Source organism: Schistocerca gregaria, chromosome 8 (assembly GCF_023897955.1).
Source record: "Schistocerca gregaria isolate iqSchGreg1 chromosome 8, iqSchGreg1.2, whole genome shotgun sequence".
Taxonomy (NCBI): Eukaryota; Metazoa; Arthropoda; class Insecta; order Orthoptera; family Acrididae; genus Schistocerca; species Schistocerca gregaria.
In genome coordinates, this window is record NC_064927.1 from 476,261,315 (window position 1) to 476,282,669 (window position 21,355).

Below are 21,355 nucleotides of genomic sequence, written 5' to 3' on the forward strand. Positions count from 1 at the left end.
CTTTTGTAGAATTATCGAACGTGAATTATGCTCACTCATTATGACAAATTTGGACAGCTAAAATCCTCAGTATAAACATCTACATGTATTTGTTAACAGAGAACTTGTCAAGCACTCTTCGCCCTCTTCATACATGAAGAGTGCCGCAGACAAAACCACCCAGTTTTAAGTCAAGTTAAGGTTCGGCAAGTCCAGAAGCATATAATAGAAATTATTTATGGTGCGAACTCAAGAACGTCCTGTAGAGATTCAAGGAACTGGGGTACAGCTTACTGCTTCCTACTATATGTATTCCTTAACGAAATGTGTCACAAGCAATAGACGTATTTTCAGTCGAACAGCGCAATTCATGGGGTCAATACTAGAAACAAAAACAGTACTGCCAAAGGTTTAAAATCCCTTACTTAGGTCTGGAAATGTGCCCCTTATATAGGAAAACACATTTTCAATAGCTTTACAGAAGTCATCAGAAGTTTAGCTACATATAAAGTCCAGTTTAATAGCAGTGTAAGGGAATTACTGGCGGCCAAGACCCTTACTCCATCAGCAAATTCGTTAGTAGACCTAACTGACGTGTATGCACGATGACGGAAAAAATCACAACACGAAAAAGTTATTAAGGTACAGGCATAAAAATTTGGAAATACATTTATCAAAGTAACGTACACTACTGGCCATTAAAATTGCTACAACGCGAAGATGACGTGCTGCAGTCGCAAAATTTAACCGACAGGAAAAAGATGCTGTGATATGGAAATGATTAGCTTTTCAGAGCATTCACACAACATTGGCACCGTTGGTGACACCTACAATGTGCTGACACGAGGAAAGTTTCCAACCGATTTCTCATACACAAACAGCAGTTGGCCGGCGTTGCAGGGTGAAACGTTGTTGTGATGCCTCGTGTAAGGAGGAGAAATGCGTACCATCACCTTTCCGACTTTGATAAATGTCGGATTGAATCCTATCGCGATTGCGGTTTATCGTATCGTGACATTGCTGCTCGGGTTGGTCGAGATCCAATGACTGTTAGCAGAAAATGGAATCGGTGGGTTCATGAGGGTAACATGGAACGCCGTGCTAGATCCCAACAGCCTCGTATCACTATCAGTCAACATGTCAGGCATCTTAGCCTTATGGCTGTAACGGATCGTGCAGCCACGTCTCGATCCCTGAGTCAACAGATGGGGACGTTTGAAAGACAACAACCATCTGCACGAACAGTTCGACGACGTTTGCAGCAGCATAGACCATCAGCTCGGAGACCCTGGCTGCAGTTACCCTTTACGCTGCATCACAGACAGGAGCGCTTGCGATATTGTACTCGACGACGAACCTGGGTGCACGAATGGCAAAACGTCATTTTTTTCGGATGAGTCCAGGTTCTGTTTACTGCATCATGATGGTCGCATCCGTGTTTGGCGACATCGCTGTGAACGCACACTGGATGCGCGTATTCGTCATCGTCATACTGGCGTATCACCCGGCGTGATGGTATGGGGTGCCATTGGTTACACGTTTGTCACCTCTTGTTCGCATTGACGTCACTTTGAACAGTGGACGTTACATTTCAGATGTGTTACGGCCCGTGGCTCTACCCTTCATTCGATCCCAGTGAACCCCTACATTTCAGAAGGACAATGCACGACCGCATGTTGCAGGTCCTGCACGGGCCATTCTGCATACAGAAAATGTTCCATTGCTGCCCTGGCCAGGACATTCTCCAGATCTCTCTCCATTTGAATATGTGTGGTCAATGGTGGCCGAGCAACTGGCTCGTCACAATACGCCAGTCACTACTCTTGATGAATTGTGGTGTCCTGTTGAAGCTGCATGAGCAGCTGTACCTGTACACGACATCCAAGCTCTGATTGACTCTAATTAAATTCGCATTTAAAGTCTGATTGACTCAATGCTCAGGCGTATCAAGGCCGTTATTACGGCCAGAGGTGGTTGTTCTGGGTACTGATTTCTGAGGATCTATGCATCCAGATTGCGTGAAAATGTAATCACATCTCAGTTCTAGTATAAAATATTTGTCCGATGAATATCCGTATATCATTTGCATTTCTTCTTGGTGTAGCAATTTTAAGTGCCTTAGTTCTGATGTTGCAATAGCCCATCACAGTCGACATAACTCTCATCTTCTTCCTCTTTTTTCCTTATTTTTGCTTTGTTGTTGACTATCTGCTTTTGTTATCACTTCATATTATTGTGAACGACACTCAAAGAAATCAGACACGCACTGAATAGCTTGATAAGTAACGGAAGCCCTGATCTGCGTGGTATGACACCAGAAACGATTAAAGCAGGCCACACAGTAATGCGCCCCTTCTCTAAAAGTCTAATACAACGAAATTATAACGACTACTACCACACTACCATTTGAATGGCTCTCCTCTCACATAACGTTTCAAGATGAAATGCATATAAATCTGACTCTGCAGCATACCACTCAATCAATCAGATCTCACAAAATCATAAATTGTATAGTAAAGTAAAACAGGGTAGCTTCAACAGTGTCGTAGACAAAACTTAACAACAAGCAAAATTGAGAAAAAGTATTTCGGGTGCTGATTAATATACAAACTATAACCAAGTAACAGGGAGATAACGTTATGCATAGTCGTCCTTGATTATGGAAAGGTTTTTGACTATTTATTTGATAAAATCATGTTTCAAAACTTAAAACGACAAGGTATAAAATAAAGTATGCGCATTTCATGAGAAAAGTGTAAGCATTTGGAATTTTAGTGTGTGCTAGAACAAAGGAATTACAATTGCAAGTAAGAAATTCAACTGCTTAAGATTTGCAAATAACATAGCGCTCTTTGTAGATCAGTCAGATAAACTGCAGAAGGGGCCAAACGAACTCAGCGAAGTGAGTAAGCAAGCTGACCAAGAAATCAACCATTTGTAGGCAATGATCATGATTAATGACCTGGAAGAACCGCTGATAGAGGTAACCAACACCCGACCTCAATACACGTGGCATGTACCTAACAAGTTCTCTCAGTGGACAACACTCAGTGAGTGCTAAATGGTAACCATACTAAGAGTAGATGTAGAAATTATTGGTGACTGAGATCTGTAATAGACAGAGACCTACTGGAATTTGTAAAAGGAAAAAAATCTTCAATTAATGTACCAACGGAAAGAATCATACAGCCTTGTTTACAGGAGACCTCGAGGGGTAGGTTCACCCTACTAATCGGTTCAAGTGGTTCAAATGGCTCTGAGCACTATGGGACTTAACTGCTGAGGCCATCAGTCCCCTAGAACTTAGAAATACTTAAAACTAAGTAACCTAAGGACATCACACACATCCATCCCCGAGGCAGGATTCGAACCTGCGACCGTAGCAGTTGCGCGGTGTCAGACTGTAGCGCCTAGAACCGCTCGGCCACCCAGGCCGGCGCCTAATCGGAAAGGCTTCTGTTCGTCTGCGCGCACCCTCACCTCGTGATGTCTGAGACTTGTGTCTTAAGGGCATCTGTTGAGAGTACGTGATGGTAGTAAACTTGGGTGCAGTATGCTGTAAATTTTGTGTCTATGATGATGAGAGAAGGGATGTATAAAACGCAGTGCTGAAATAAAGTCTACTTGTCTTGATCAGAATCAAGGGGTCAACTGGGCTTTATGTTCCCATACGACGGCGATCACCATTAAATATCATCTGCCGTCATTCTATAAAACAATACCGGAAACTGATCAGGAACTTTTACACCACGCCGGCCGTGGTGGCCGAGCGGTTCTAGGCGCTATTGTCTGGAACCGCGAGACCGCTTCGGTCGCAGGTTCGAATCCTGCCTCGGGCATGGATGTGTGTGTTGTCCTTACGTTAGTAACGTTTAAGTAGTTCCAAATTCTAGGGGACTGATGACGTCAGAAGTTAAGTCCCATAGTGCTCATAGCCATTTAACCATTTTTTTTACACCACATCCCACCCTTCTCCATCAGTTTCAGGCCAAGTATCTCACAAACATATGGCCAATAAAATCAGAAGAACATAGGAAACACTGGAGTTAGTGTATTCAACATACCACGAAGGATCATAGAAACAAACTTTAAGAAACCGAAACAGGAGTAACTTTGCTCTGATGCAGGCTAAAACTCTAAAATGGGGAACGGCGGGACATATCAAGAGGAGTTTCGATGAGAGGTGGGGGAGATTTACAACACAATGGATGCCCTTAAAAGGAGCAGACGAAGTGAATGAAATCTAAGGTGAAGCAGACAAGATCATAATGTAGAACCAACGAGTTGTTAAAGTTTATGATGAACTGGTGCTTTAGTAAATGGTGAACTTTGTACATCAAGAGAACAGTTTGTTAATTAGCGCATCAAGTGATGCTTTGTTAGTCAACGGCAGTCGTAAATTATCCTGCATTCCTGTGGCAAAGACGTGTGTCGGCGTTAAGTAAATCTTTCATTCATTAATGTAATAAGGTGAACAATATTTAATGAGGTATAGTTTGTTAATTATTGCATCAGATGATACTTTGCTAGACAACGACAGTTGTAAAAATTTCGATTATCCTATGGCAACGAAGTGTGTCAAAGTTAAGGATAGCTTTTACTCATTAATGTAATGAAGTGAACTAGTATTTCATGAGTTTCATCTGACCGAGCAATTAAAGAATCGGCAGTTATGATGGGATGATTGAAGTTTCGTCTAGTCACTGTTTGAACCATGTACACCTAAAATGCGTTGCCAATCTCATGCTCCTGCTTGTCGTTGGCGACTATTAATGACACAACACTAGCGTCATGTCAATGGTCCACAGTGTTTACGTATTATATGGTTAATTATTAAAATAGAGGGAATGGTATTATATGGTTAAATATTATAATAGAGGAACGCCAGCCAGTGAAAACTAATAACAATAATTGTTCTGAGAGCGCAGACGTGTTTTGAGTGGTTTCAATGAGCTCTAAAGCGGAGAACACGCGTCTCAGTCCAGCAGGTTGTCTGCTAATTGGAGCACGTGTGAAAAGCGTTGACTTTTATACAAATAGTGAGTAACCTATTGGTGGCCAAATATTTTGCCTCATAGGTGAGACAGTTTATGGGTAATTACTTTAAAACTAAACAGATCCAGATGACTTGTTACCTTTGACGTCTCTTCCACCTTTCCTACAGGGTAGTTACTTCGCGGCAAATTTAAGGAAGATATAATAGTAGAGTGAGACCTGAATTTTCGCCAGTGTATACAATCTTCGAACAACTTACGGCAATGCAGCCACATGACATTATCGATAACCGCCGATATTTCGAAAGGATCACACCCTGCTGGTTTCAAGGCAAAACTGCAGCAAGCGCGTTTTGTGCAGAGAAATTACGGAAAAGCATCACTTTCACATGCTTTGAACACTAGCGCCATCACAAACCAAAGATGACGTCCGCGAAAGATGATCTGCTTGTAAAACAGGGGAGTGCTGATTCCTTTCCTTGTCAGTATGTTAAACGGTACATAGGGTAAACGTTACGCACTGCACAAGAACGTTGCATCGAATATCAACGACAAATTCTCCTCAACGAATCTGGAGTGCATGAAAGTTATAATTCCACCTGTGTTTCCATTGGTTTCGGGAGAGTCATGATACTAGGTACTAGGTCGTCTTATTGGGATACAGTGGTCAAGAAAGCCGTGAAAACACAAACAGCAAACAACTTCCTCAGCCAACTGGATACCATGCAAACCCATCATTTCACGTCTGCCCTAAAAGCGGAGTAACTGTTCTGAGACTTCGCTGCGTGGTATTCCAACACTTGCCATCCGTTTTAATAATTAACTACATAATTAGTAATTGCAGTGGAGTGGCTGATTAAGCACTTTTTCTGTTTTATGCTTGGACACAAAAGTTTTATCTATGACTGTCGCTCTTGTGCCGACTTTCTTACATCTGCCGCACGCTCACTTAGTGTACAGCACCTCATAGTATCAGGCTGTTTAATTCAGCCACCGACTAATATGGAAGAGGGCTATACGGTTATTACGAGCAGAAATACCAATATCCCAGATGAACTCCAGAAAGATGATGGAGTATTAAGTTATAGAGCTCACATGGGCCCGTAATGGATAAGACCGATAGACCGATTAAGTATCGGGCTAACTGTTTGGCGTTTAAACATATTAGAACTGATACGTTTGTTCAAATCAGGCACGCAGCCCAACCGAATAATGGCAGCGTATCAGTCGTCAGTGAATTCACGATGTAAATAAATAGCCGGCTTGTAGCGTAGAAGCGTTCTACGTCACTAACGTAAAGGAGTGTTATCTACTGTTCTACAGACACATTCATAGGGAGAAGCATGAGAGACTGACACATCAAAGACCATTCCGTGTTCTTGTACTGACTTCTTAGCACATTTAATATTAGTTTTATCTGAAGCCAACCAAATTACGTTCATTGACCAGTATCGTTCAATTCACTTATAGTGAACAGTCTGTGTAATAAAGCATTATTTTCTTTAACAATAATTGCATTTATGGCTTCTCGCTTTGCAAAGCGTGTAGAACACATCTCGCCCAGTAAGGTAAGTCGGACAAGATAGTTGCAGTACGCCAACATAAATGTCGGTATGGTAGGCTGCACCATCCAATTTGGACGTGGTTCTTAGTATGTTCTCACATCTGACTTAAAAAACGCCAATCCATCTCCAAAAGTCCACCTCACCAACAAAACAGGCCCACATTCAAAACACGACAGAAACAGGACAGAGTTCATACGTTTTAGAGGTGTGCACGCTTTCAGCCATGGGAATACTGAGCCATGCACGGTAAAGAATCCGTGCAACGTGTGTGTACTCCTCAGTAGCGAATGAAGTCCGGCGGGGCGAGTATGGTGTTTCGCTTTTCCCTGTATACTAATTTATCCAGTACTGTATATGTTGATGTGGTCTAATATGACTGGAACCTGTCAAATGAACTGAATATGTTAACTGGATTAAGACATTTGAAAACGCAGTCACATTCCTTGTATTATTTCACTTACTTAATGATTGTTGTAAAGGAATTCCATAAATTTTTTTATGAATATATAGACACTAGTTCAACTGCCAGAGATTAATGCGTAAAGCATTTGCCGAACAAAAGAAGCTTTACGCTCTTCGTTTATTAGTTTCAGAATAAGTTACCATTCGCAGTTATCCTGTCCTAGTGTTCAGCCGTGTTGTGCCATTTCTTACAGATAAAATTGGCTTAAATAATGAAAGTGATTTTGAAGCAGAGCGATTTCGTCTTTTGAGATACCATGGATCTCAGCTGCTAAAATTCTGGAAAATTATTACTATTATTTTAATTTTATGCGGAGAATTTAGATGGAGGCTACGATCTTCAAGGCGGCGATGCTCAAGAATAGAGGTACGTCAGAAAGTGTTCATTTTTTTTTCCTTTCTTGGCCGCTACCATCAATTTCAATATATTTGCCGCGACATTCAGAATCGGCCGTTTTTCTTTTCATTTAATTTCGAAGTCCACGCATTTACTTTCTAAGATGAATAAATGCATTTAACTGTAATACTTTTTTTTCCAGGCCACGGGGGATGATTGCACTCAAAATGTACGTGCCTCTATCCCGTTCGTATGTTCTCATACATCTGAGTGTGTACAAGTGTAACTATATTTAAGACTCATTTCCTACAGAGTATTAACGGTTCTTTTTTTTCACCAATTATTCGCGAATGTACGTGCCCTCTTATTTGATGTAGTCAGTCGGCCGTATTCTTTAATAACATGATTTGTAATATTCAGTGGCCTAGTTTCCACAATTGATCTTTGCCTGTGTCGCAACAGCGCTTCACGCGAAATATTTATTACGCGACATCCACAATAAATTTTATTTCGAAATTTCGACGACCGACTGAATAAAGATTTTTCTAACAACAACAGTAGCAAAACATAATAATATAAGAGGAGCCGTTACACTGCAGAGTACGGTAATTCTGGAGTCTATTTCCAGACATCGGGAACATATCGAGTATGAGGAACTTAAATAACACTTATGTACATTGTGGGCCTACCGGTATTGAAAGACTGTTTATAAACAACATTACAGTTTTCAAACAACTTACGGGTATTGAGCCAGGTAGTAGTTTCCGCCACCGCCGATATTTCGGCGGGAGCACACCCCATCATTTTCAAGGCAAACTGCCTTGCCTTGAAAATCGCTGGGTATACTCCCGCCGAAATATCGGCGGTGGCGGGAACTATTACCTGGCTCAATACCCGTAAGTTGTTTGAAAATTGTATACGCCAGGAGATATAATATTATTTATTTATTTATTTATTTATTTATGCATTTATTTTACCTGGCAAGATTAGGGCCTTCAGGCCCTCTCTCACACCTAACCAGGCATACTCAGATTGAACGAGTTAAAGTTTCTACATAACATTAAGGACATATAGCCTATTATGCAGTATTGATCTTAAAGAAAAAAATAGACATTATAACAGTAGTACAATGATAATTATAACAATAAAAAATAATTATAACAATAAAAAAATTATAATAATAATAATAATAATAATAATAATAATAATAATAATAATAATAATAATAATAATAATAATAATGACTATGTATATGAAAGTAAACATACTTTTCTTTTCTGAATGTCAGCCCCATTGTTAGTTGGGAATTTTCTCGTTATGTTCTTGCAGCTTGTGAGTTATTCTCATCGAGCAGAGACATAAGACGATAGAATGGGGTGAAAGAGATATATAAGAGGTAGATAGGTTAGAGGAAGAGGAATAGAACGGTAAAATTCGAAGCTGTGATGGAGAGGAGAAAGAAAGAGATGGGAGGGGCACAACAATGGTGGCAATACCGTCCCTAATATGTAAGTTTTGAGTTCCCTCTTGAATGTTGAGTAGTTCTGGATAAGACGCAGATCACAGGGGAGCGCGTTCCATAGTCGTATGGCTGAGATGGAGAATGACACGGAGAAAGATTTTGTGTTATGTAAAGGTACAGCCAAGATGATAGACGTATCCGATCTGGTGTTGCGATTGTGGAATGATGATAGGTATTTAATGTGAGAAGATAAGTACTGGGGGTACCAGTGGCTAAGAAATCGATGAAGTAAGCACATCGTGTGGAGATCGCGTGTCTTATGTGGGCGTATCCAACCTAGCTGGGAGTATGAAGGACTGATATGATCATACAACCGAATATTGCACACGTATCTAACGCAAGCATTCATCACTAGCTGGAGGCAGCTAGAATTTTCACTATTTGTGCCGTGTTGAACTACATCGCAGTAGTAAAGATTAGGCAAAACTAGTGTTTGTACTAATTTTTGTTTAACATGGGTTGGAAATATTTTTCTAAATTTTTGAATTGCATGTAGGGAGGAGAGCGATTTCCAGCAAGCTGTGACTGTTTGTTCTTCCCAGTTTAGGTGTTCATCCAAGATTACTCCAAGGTCTTTTACTGTTTTTTGGTATGGTAGTTGGGTACCATTGAGGAGTATTTTAGGGACTGTTTCGCGAAAGTACCGGCTGATTAACTTTGGACGAGATATAAGTATGACCTGGGATTTCTTGGGGTTTAGTTTCAAACCTAGGTTCTGTGCCCATCGAGAAACAGAGCAAAGATCTGCGTTCATACTCGCTACTGCGCCAGCAATGTTTTTGGGGCTTGCACTTATGTATAGTTGGATGTCGTCGGCATAAAGATGGTAGTTGCAGAAGTGAATCACTGAAGAAATATCATTAATGTACAGTGAGAAGAGTAGTGGACCAAGGACGGAGCCTTGGGGAACTCCAGAGCGCACGCTTTTCCATGAAGACTTTTCCGACCCACAAATGACTTGTTGACTTCTGTTTTTGAGGTAGCTGTCGAACCAGTGTATTGCGCTGTTTGAGAAATTCAGCTGTTTCATTTTAATTAGTAATATATCGAAGTCAACTGTGTTAAAAGCCTTGCTAAAGTCAAGCAGTGTTAGGATAGTAGCTTCACGTCTGTCCCTAGCATGTTTAATGTCATCAGTTACTTTGATTAATGCGGTTGCTGTACTATGGTGCTTTCGAAAGCCTGACTGATATTCGTCATGGATGTTATGAGTTTTGAGGTAATCCGTCAGCTGTTCATGGACGATGTACTCTAGGGCTTTAGAAATTGCAGGTAGTATGCTGATCGGCCTGTAGTCACCTGGCGACTTAGGGTTGTCAGTCTTGGGTATAGGCTGAATTAAACTTTGCTTCCACTCACTAGGATATGTACTACTGACAAGAGACAGGTTGAAGATGTCTGTGATAACTGGAATAATAGTGTCTACGACGTTCTTAATCATGCCAATGCTCACTCCATCATTTCCTACTGCCTCGGAAGAGATTCCCATAATTGCCTTGTGTACTGTGCCTTTAGTGACATGTTTTAGGAAAAACTTGTCTCTCGAGAGATTGATATCTTGGGGCTGGTAATTTGTCGCTGCGTGGCAGTTTACAGCTGTTCTTCTGCAGACGCTTGATAAACAGCGTCAGATCTTCGCTTCCCTATACCGAAACTGCGCAGCTTTTTCCACAGTGCAGCAGGTTTTGATATGCCGCATACGACAGAGCGGGCATGTCTGATTTTGGCATTCCTCACGCTTTGCTTGGTTCTGTTTCGGAGTTTCCTATAGGCTTCGTACGCCTCGGGAGTTGGGCTACGCTTGAAGGCCCTATGTGCAGCATCACGTTTATTCATTAACTGGCGTAGTGCAGTGGTGAGCCACGGAGCGGGAGCTCTCTTTACCTTGACAGTGCGTTGAGGAGCATGTTTATCATACAGTGCAATAATTTTGCGACATAATTGCCGAATTTTTCCGTCTAAAGTCGGTTCATAATATTAGAGTTAACAGACAGTGATTGGCACCGTCTTCTGCAAATACTGTAACGCCTCGGTTTTCGTTGTCTTTGGTTATCACGAATTTCGGTTTTCGTGCCACTGTGACCTCGCTGCTAATGTAGCGAAAACTAAAGGATTGTGGACCAAAACCGTGGAAACACTGAACTGCTATTCCATTAATTAGCGAACACGCACTACTAACGCACTAATTTTGTTTGCTTTTTCGTCAGGAAAAAATACCACGCTTTACTATTACTACGGTAAATTAGGTTAATCGTTACTATTTATGTTCTCTCACCACACGTTGACGCTGTAAGTTACAGCAGTTACGCTGAAACGAAGGAAAGAGCTGGCAAGTGACATTAATGGACAATTCCATCGAACTAAGCTTAACACTTATGAAACAAACAACAAAAGATGTAAATGTCAGCAATCCATGAAGATCATTCCCGAAGAGTTCCACATGCATAACGATTGAACAAGTTCAAGAGAGTAGTTTATACGACTAGCAGATGCCAAATGAGTTTAAATTATATCTACAACATTAATCTTTCTCTGATGGAGATGAAATATGAGAATTTCGTGAGAACTGTGGAAGCTCGAATGGCTCCACGAAACATATGGTGAACATAGTACAATTTTTTGGACTTATAATGGTCTTTTCTATTCGATTGACTCAGACTAATGTGATGATTAGTTGTGTATTGCACAACAAAGACTATTTGTTGCTAAGTCAGATACACCAAGTGTTCGTAGGAACCAAGAATTTTGTACTGCGAAAGAAAACACAAAGTGGTATTCGGCGTTCGGCGAGTTTCCAGCATAGCAAGTGGAGATGACGACAGGAGGTCTGACAGCGTATCGTTCACGAGCAGCCAAGTGTGTGGGCGTGGGAAGCCAGCATGAGGTAAGCTCTTGGCTCAGGAGTGGAGGAGCGACATCAGACCGTTGCAACCAACAAGTGTCGCTGATCTCAGCACACGCGGCTGCGTCCAGGGCGCTAATAGCTGGCGCTGAAGCATTTAAGCCCTCAATTTTTAGATAGTCGGCTTTCGGGAAGGTTGTCAATTGCGTTGTAAAGTGCAAGAGATCGCTGATATCGAGCATCATGAGCACAAAATCATAATGGAGCAATCGCTTCTGAATGAAGTGATCAAGGAACGCTGATCGTTTGTATGTGAATGAGCAGTAAGTTGTTTTTGGGAGTTAAACAGTCTGGATGTTATTGTTGTTGTGGTCTTCAGTCCTGAGACTGGTTTAATGCAGCTCTCCATGCTACTCTAGCTTGTTCAAGCTTCTTCATCTTCCAGTACTTACTGCAACCTACATCCTTCTGAATCTGCTTAGTGCATTCATCTCTTGGTCTCCTTATACGATTTTTACCCTATACACTGCCCTCCAATGCTAAATTTGTGATACCTTGATGCCTCAGAACATGTCCTACCAACCGGTCCCTTCTTCTTGTCAAGTTGTGCCACAAACTCCTCTCCTCCCCAGTTCTTTTCAATACCTCCTCTTTAAGTATGTGATCTACTCATCTAATCTTCAGCATTCTTCTGTAACAGTCTGGATAGAGAGTAAAAACTATACTAAGGGCACATGGATAGAGAAAAGTACTTAGGGCACAGAATATGAGAAAACAGAGTTGTTCGACATAATTCTAAAAACAGAAGTGACTGTGGGTGCAACGAGTGGACACAAGTCGTTTTCCTTTAAATTATCGCTTTTTTAATATGTTAGTGAAAACCAATGTAATACAACATGTTACGTGCCAAAGGAATGAAAATAATTTATTGTCCATCGCATATACGCCGCTAAAGCCTTACCGAAACAGCCAAAACAGTTAAGTCACCCGTAAAAAAAAAGTAAAAAAAAAGAGAACGAAATCATTGTGAAATTATTCTTCAGTGAAATGGAGTTTAGTTACCTTTAGATATTAGCACAAAGTTTGATAGACAACATAATTTTATGATACTACAAGAGAAGTTCAAATGGCTCTGAGCACTGTGGGACTTAACATCTATGGTCATCAGTCCCCTAGAACTTAGAACTACTTAAACTTAACTAACCCAAGGACAGCACACAACACCCAGTCATCACGAGGCAGAGAAAATACCTGACCCCGCCGGCAATCGAACCCGGGAACCCGGGCGCGGGAAGCGAGAACGCTACCGCACGACCACGAGCTGCGGACACAAGACAAGTAGTCAACGAAATAGCGTTACACACACATAAATAACAGCAGTCATAGCTCGCCAGTATTGGCACAACATCCCCTCGCCTGCTTTCTCCTTTAACGTCACAGTGATCATTCCGAAAAATCCGAGATGGAGTTTAACGACAGGAAATTAAAAAGAAAGATTGTTCTTTGTGAAATTAAAGTGATGGCAGCCATCTTGAAAATTCCAAAACAGCGTTCTATGGGGAAAGATTAAAATACTAGATAAGTTGAGCTATGTTTAAATTATACCGGCCATCTTGAACAACCCGAGTTGGCAGCCCTATGCGGGAAGTTCAAAATCCAAAAAACATACTTGTGTTTTAGCCCAGTAGCTAATTAAAGATGGTGCGAAACTGAAACACGCTCATCATCCGGGGAGGTGACTTGTCTTACCGAAGGTTCTGGTTCTATGTTTATAAAATTTACCACAACAAATCAATGACGAGAGGCAACTGTGGCAGTAGGTGCTGGATTGGGATCGTGATTCAGTACAGAGATTTTTATCACGTACATTCTTGTTCAGAGATGTTTCGTAATGCTGGTGATCGCTGTTCAAGCCTGGCTTAGGTACGATGGTATTTTTAGCAATGCTTTGAGTGTTAGCTTTGAAAAAAGAATCCTAGTTGAGCTTGAATAGATATTACTGTCACTTCATGCCAGAGATGAGGGAGATAGGTGAATTTCCAACCGTGCATAAATCCTAATATTCTCTTGAGTACAGTGAAATTAGTAGTGATACAGTCCTTAAGCTGAGGTTTCCATAGAGCGCTAGACGCTGTTAATCACGGTTTATCTAACTGATTAGGTCATTTTAGGCCATTTTAAGCAATACTACTCACCTCACGAAGGACTAGGGACCAACCATATATATAATTATCACAGAACTGTGGAAATGCATATATTGTTACAAAATCTCTTATTCACAAAACATGTAGTTTTCACTACAAAATGATTTTTGTGACGGAGTAACGTCATTAGCTGTAACTGATAAAAATGAGAGAGAGACTTTTTTAAATGTCGATTACTACAATAAATTTGAGTTTACTGGCGTTAGCATCCATCTCATCTCCGATAGAGTTTTTACCGATATTTGCAATATCGTTGTATAATTTACATGAGGATCGATTTGATACAGTACTGCGACGACTGTACCGAAAAGGGACCAGAGGACCAGTAAGAGAGCTGAACACCCAGCAGGTCGTTCGAATACTTTTGGGCCTGACATTGACAAAACTATGGAAGGATGGTGACCATCAAGCACTGTATGAAGCGTAGAAACGTACCGCAAATATATGGTGTTCTTTAGGGAAATATTTTAACTAGATAATCAACATGCAAAGTTTGGTGTGAAACGTCTCGCAACGCAATCTGACTTTCAATAATCCCTACAGAAGAATGGCCCTGTCTAACAATAACCTATACCTTTCATGAATCACTTACCTCACAAAAATCTTCGTTACTCGACCTACTGCAATACAGCGAGCGCCAATACCGCCAGCTAAATAAAAGATTCTAACTACTGAAGGCACTAACTACTGATAGACATAGTTAGCTAATATAAGATTTTGATAGAGAACAAACAATGTATTTACCTTAATAGTGTTCAAAAGTCACCACATATGTATCACTTTATTACATCCAGTCTTACAAATTTACTGTCTCTGATGGCCACACGTCCATATCATTCACTCTCAAAATTCTGCCCTCTCTCTCCGCACATTCACCTCTGCTGGCGGCTCACCCCCAACTGCGCAACGCTACGCGCTGTTCTCATCCAACAGCCCAACACTACAATAGCGAATATTCCAACAATGCTAACCAGCCACAGACTGCACACAGCACTGCCAGTGATTTTCATACAGAGCGCTCCGTGGCGTTAACAACATAAAAACCTTAACAGCCTACTTACAGATGTACCGGCATTTCATGTTCTATGTGATAACCTAGCTCAACTTTTAAAAGTTTAATTTTGTATTCTCATTATAAACGGTGAGTTCCTGTCCTTTTATGACGTGCTGGTTGGTTGGTTGAACAAAACAAAAATGAAACGTAAAGAAAATGGAAATTTAGAAACTATACGTATTAATAAGAGATATTCTCTCAGCACAAAAAGGTGTCTCACTTGTACTGATTGTATCTCTTTCTATAAAATGAGCGCCCAAACAGAAACTGGCCCATCCGTTTTCTTCTTTTTCATCCATTCCTGATTCAGAACATATTTAAGTTCTGAATCTGATGGTTCGTGGGGGTAAAGTTGGGTCAGCCAGAGGTACTCCAGTTGGAGTCAGGCCAGTCTTTTACTAGAAGGGGGGGGGGGGAGGGGGGGGGGTGCTGGAGGAGAAGTAATTCATGGTTGATCTAAAAAGAGTATGAGATTGTGTGAGTTAGGCTGGCAGTTTCTCAGAACTGTAAATGCGGGAATATTAAACTTTTCCTAAGAGGAGAAATTAACAGTTTTTCAGTTATAATCTCGTTGGGACAACACTCGAAGGAACCTTCAGATCAGCGAAGTTTTTGTGTTACTTTGCGTGGAACAGAGACGAGATAGCAAAGTTTAGAGCATTTCACTTCGGTCCTCTCTTCAGACTTGCCGATCCTTCACTGCGGACTTCAGATTTGGATGACAAACTCCAACTTTTGGATTGGGGATGCAGAGGGAGACAGATTGATTTCCGGGAGACAAAGCGCAGTATTCAGTTACTGATGTGTAGCTGTGGTCAGCCGACAAACACGCAAGCAGTGTTCGAAGCCTCAACCCGTGAATGTGGGTTACAACTTGCAGCACGGACGATCCGTGAGTGCGACTTGTTAGGTGATTGTAGGCACGCGTTTTTTTTCTTTTTTTGATAGGTTCGGCGACTTATTATTACCTGTGGATAGTCAGCCGAGGGCTCATTAAAAAACTGTCCCTTTATGTTACTCGCCTGTAGTTACCATAAGTTTTTATAGCACAGTCACAGCAACCGTTGTACACCCATTCGCTATTAGGTCTCTGTAGGAATGACTTGTGAGATGACAATCATTTCCTTCTCACCTGCTGTTCTTGGACTTTGTCAAGACTCAACTTGTCATTAGTTTAGAACTAAGAAAGGCTCTGTATCTGCAAACTGCAGTTTTCTTTCTTTTGTGTTTCATCAATCACGATTACATGTTTTTAATTTTGGGTCCTGTTCGTGTATGTGTCCACAGAGAATATTGTAATAAATTGAGGTCAATTCGGACACGCATATCTTCATTAAGTTTTTAATGCATTCTGAAAGAGCGAACAGTCAGGCCTCATTTGCTAGGGCCAACCTATTAATATCGTTATTTCATTGTACTACATATTCATCTCAGAACCTGAGTTCTGGTTCCTGTTCATGTATACGTCGATAGAGAATGTTGTAATAAATTGAGGTCAATTTGACACACATTTCTTTATACAATTTTAGTGCATTCCGAAAGAGCCAACAGCCAGGACTCATTTGCTAGGACCACTCTATTTATATCGTTATTCCACTGTAGCACATATTCATCACAAAACCTGAGTTCAAGGGGACCAATCCGCTTCTCAGTCAATCGATCCGATGTAGATCATTGCGACAGCCAAAAGGTTTCTTAAGATCCGTTAGTGCCTTTCGTGTTTTCTGCGGTGCACACAAAAACAAATATAGTTTCAAGGACAAGGCCTTTATATTTTTGGCTGGAAAATATCACTCCAGGAAGAAATTCAAATATGAAAACGCTTTTCTGTGTACTATCGTTGAAACTAGCCCTTAGCAAAGTCGCTCCAATACTGCCGAAATGTAATTTTATTATTTTAAATATTTTATACGTTGACACGCCAATCTACTCAGATGAATCGTACGGAAACTGATAACGGCGATGGGGGTCTCACATTAGTTAAAAGTAGCTCAGATCACCTGAATCCAGTCAATGATTTTGCGAAGTGCCCCTCGGTTTTAACTTGTCAGAGCTTGCAACTACCTTCCTTGCATGGGCAGTTGGGAAGCCCTCCACGCCACTTCCACTTCACTGGGATTTGGCTGTTAAGTATAGAGCTCTACAAACAGTCAAGTTGCAATGGTTATTTTTCGTATCAAATGAAACAGGAGGACGTTTTCTGTTCCCGAAATCAAGTTCGTCACCTTCGTCCCGTGTATGGTGCTTCACGCCGAAAGCTGCTCCCAGAATCAGAGCGTTTCAGGTTTGCTAGTAAAAGAACAAGTGACTGTCATGAAAATACTTTGAGTTCGTCGTCAGTATTAGGAGGAAAGCACCCAAGGCTAGATCTGAAGGAAGAGTGATTGTTCTCGTATTTTCGCTCTCTGATCCCAAGCAGCTAAATGAAAAATTTCGGAACTAGTAACAACTGAAAAGACTTTGTGATGCTAAGCACCTAAATGAAAACTCTGAGTGTGTGATTCCGTCTTTTTAGCTGAGACAGCATTTTGTTGTTAGCCATAGTGCACCCAGAGTGTCCTTACTACGCCTAAATCCAGAATACTTTTTACATGATCTACTTTTGATTTTGTCTTCCGTTCTTCGATAAGGTACAAGGGTCTTATAAATAATTGAAACTGTTTCATAAATTCATTCTAGGTACATTAATTGACAGATTGTCACAAAATTAAACATTCATATAGAAAAATTCTGAAATATATGTATTTTTTCAGCTGCACTTCAATGTTCTTGCACGAAAGCGCAGCAATGAGCAGTTTGGCAAGACGGCGCTAGGTTGCGAGAAAGCGTATTTTGTGCTCGAGTTGGATTCAGGTCTGCCGTAACATTGTAACGACTCCAGAAAAATGTTCAAAACGTTCTAACCACTGACAGCTCCATTCAGCGACGGTATGCGCAATTTAAAGCTTCACGATGCCTCTGGAAAGGGAAGTCAGCAGATCGGTCCTCAGGAGTTTCGCAGCCAGCCCACAGAAGTCGACAAACAGAGCAAGTAGAGAGCTGAACGTACCATAAACGATTGTTTGCAAGAAATTAGCCCGCATCTCGTGGTCGAGCGGTAGCGTTCTCACTTCCCACGCCCAGGTTCCCGCGTTCGATTCCCGGCGGGGTCAGGGATTTTCTCTGCCTCGTGATGGCTGGGTGTTGTGTGCTGTCCTTAGGTTAGTTAGGTTTAAGTAGTTCTAAGTTCTAGGGGACTGATGACCATAGATGTTAAGTCCCATAGTGCTCAGAGCCATTTTTTGAAGAAATTAAGGAAATGACTGCATCCGAAGCCTTACTGCTTGCTTGCATTTGCTACAAGTCCTGACTTCCGATAACAAAGTTCGACGCATTGAATTTTCGGAACAGTTGCAACAGCTTACGGAAGAGGATGCGTTTAGTGAGAAACTCATCTTCGATGATGAAGCAAAATTTTTTTGTGAGTGGTAAAGTGATCAGGCAGAATGTGCGAATCTGGGGGACAGAAAATACGCACGCTCTCATCTTGCACGTTCGGGATTCAGCAAAAGTTAATGTGTTCTGTGGAGCGTTACAGTCCCGTTTTGTTCTGGCAAAAGATCGTTACAGGACACTTGTAGCTGAACATGCTGGGAAATTGGCTGACGTCACAACTGGAGACCGACAGGGTGGACTTCATCTAACATTAAGGTGGGTCTCCGTTCCACTTCCGTCATGATGTTCCTGAACTCTTGAGTAGGAAATTGAGAAACCGATGGATCGGTCTTGGTGGGTTGATGATGAGCAAATGAACTCATGGACTCCAAACTCTCCGTATCAAACCCTATGAAAGCTTTTTGTGTGCATTTAGGTGAAAGGCTCTGGCCTCCTCTGTCAACGAAGCTACTAAAACTGCGAGTTCTCATCAACAACGCATCTGAACAAAAATGTTACGCCGAACGTGGGAAGAACTTATTTATCAAAAATGTTCAAATATGTGTGAGATCTTATGGGACTTAACTGTTAAGGTCATCAGTCCCTAAGCTTAAACACTACTTAAGGTAAATTATCCTAAGGACAAACACACACACACCCATGCCCGTGGGAGGACTCGAACCTCCGCCGGGACCAACCGCACAGTCCATGACTGCCGCGCCTCAGACCGCTCAGCTAATCCCTCACGGCATCTTGATTATCGACTTGATACCTGCAGAATCAGTAGGGGGCACATATGGAGCGTTTTTAATATGTCAAATAAGGTTTTTGAGTTCCCTATGCGTGTGCAAAGCCCTGATACAATATAACAAATGATATAGTTGCGGTAAATCTGTGAAAAGGCTTCCATCATTTGTAACAGGCTTGTATTCTTGTGGGTATTTTTTGATGCACATTATACTCAACGCAGTTGTTGCCTTTCCCGATTTTATTCAGTTTGTGCATTAGGTTTACTGTGAAGTTAAACAAGGAGGAACATCTGAAGGGAATAAAGTTCAGGGACAAGAAAAAAAAATTGAGGTTTGTCGATGACATTACGTTTCTGTTATAGATGGCAAAACATTTCGAAGACCAGTTTAAAGGAACAGAAAGTGTGTTTAAAAGAGTGTAAGGTGGAGATGCGTTACTGAAGGAAATAAATCACGAAATGGGAAGCTACAAGTGGTAGATGAATTTTGTTATTCGAGAGGAAAAATTATTGACGATGAGCGAAACATGGAGGATATAAAATGGAGACTGGAAACAGCAAGAAAAGGATTTCTGAAAAATAAGTCCTTTCTAATGATATTTGCTTGTCGAGTCGACTTGGACGGAAGTGGAACTTGGAAGATAAACAATACAGAGAAGAGGAGAATTAAAGCTTTTGGAATGTACAGCTATAGTAGAATGCTGATAATTATATGGGTAGATCGCAAAAGTAATGAAGAGGTGTTAACGAGTTTATCTGTAGCTTAGCGGTAGCTACATTTTTCGTACAATAAGAGAAATTGTTCATACCACTGATAAGTAATTTAGCTTTTGTATTTCCTTTTGTAACTGTCAATTCTACATTTTACTCCATCGGTCCACCAGCTCCCATACGTAAAAAGCAAATAAATCTTCAAACGTTATTTTTTATTCTTGTATCGTTTAAATTTTATTTTATTGTGATGGTTAATTTAATGTACATTGTTGTATAGGCTGTTAAGTAGTATTACCGTATCACCATTGAATGTAATTCTGCTCACACACACACACACACACACACACACACACACACACACACACACACAGTTTTTTTTCCAGAGTTTCGTTGGACCTTGCCATTGGTGGGGAGGCTTGCGTGCCTCAGCGATACAGATAGCCGTACCGTAGGTACAACCACAACGGAAAGGTATGTGTTGAGACGTCAGACAAACGTGTGGTTCTGAAGAGGGGCAGCAGCCTTTCCAGTAGTTTCAAAAGCAACAGTCTGGATGACTGACTGATCTGGCTTTGTAACATCAACAAACACAGCTTTGCTGTGCTAGTACTGCAGCAAGCTGAAAGCCAGAGAAGACTACAGCTCTAATTTTTCCTGAGGACATACAGCTCTGCTGTATGGCTAAATGACGATGGCGTACTCTTGGGTAAAATATTCTGCGGTAAAATGGTTCTCCATCCTGACCTCCAGGTAGGGACTACTCAGGAGAGTTCGTCATCAGGAGAAACAAATCATGCATTCCACGGTTCGGAGCGTGGAATTTTAGATCCCTTAATCAGGCAGGTACGGTAGAAAATTTAAAAAGGGAAATGGGGAGCTAGATGTCGATATAGTGGGGATTAGTGAGGTTCGGTAGCGGAAGCAACAGGACCTCTGGTCAGGTGAATACAGGGCTATAAATACAAATCCAAGAGAGGGTAATGCATGAGTAGGTTTAATAATGAATAACAAAACAGGAATGTGGGTAAGCTACTATGAACTGCGTACTGAGTGCATTATCGTAGCCAAGATAGACATGAAGCCCTCACCTACCACAGTAGTACGTGTTTACCTATCAACTACCTACGCAGGTGACGAAGGGATTATAGAGATGTATGAGGAGGTAAAATAAATTATTCAGATACTTAAGGGAGACGAAAATTTAATTGTGACGGGAGACTGGAATTCGATACTAGGAAATGAAGGGAAGTAAATACATTAGGTGAATATGGACTGGTGGAAAGGAATGAAAGAGGAAGCAGCCTGGCAGTGTTTTGCGCAGAACAAGATTTAATCATCGTTAACACTTGGTTTAAGAATGATAATGAAGCATGTATACATGGAAGAGACCAGCAGACACCGGAAGGTTTCAGATTGACTATATAATGATTCGACAGAGATTTAGGAACCAGATTTTAAATTGTAAGACTTTTAATCTGATCACAATTTATTGGTTATTAACTATAGATTAAAACAGAAGA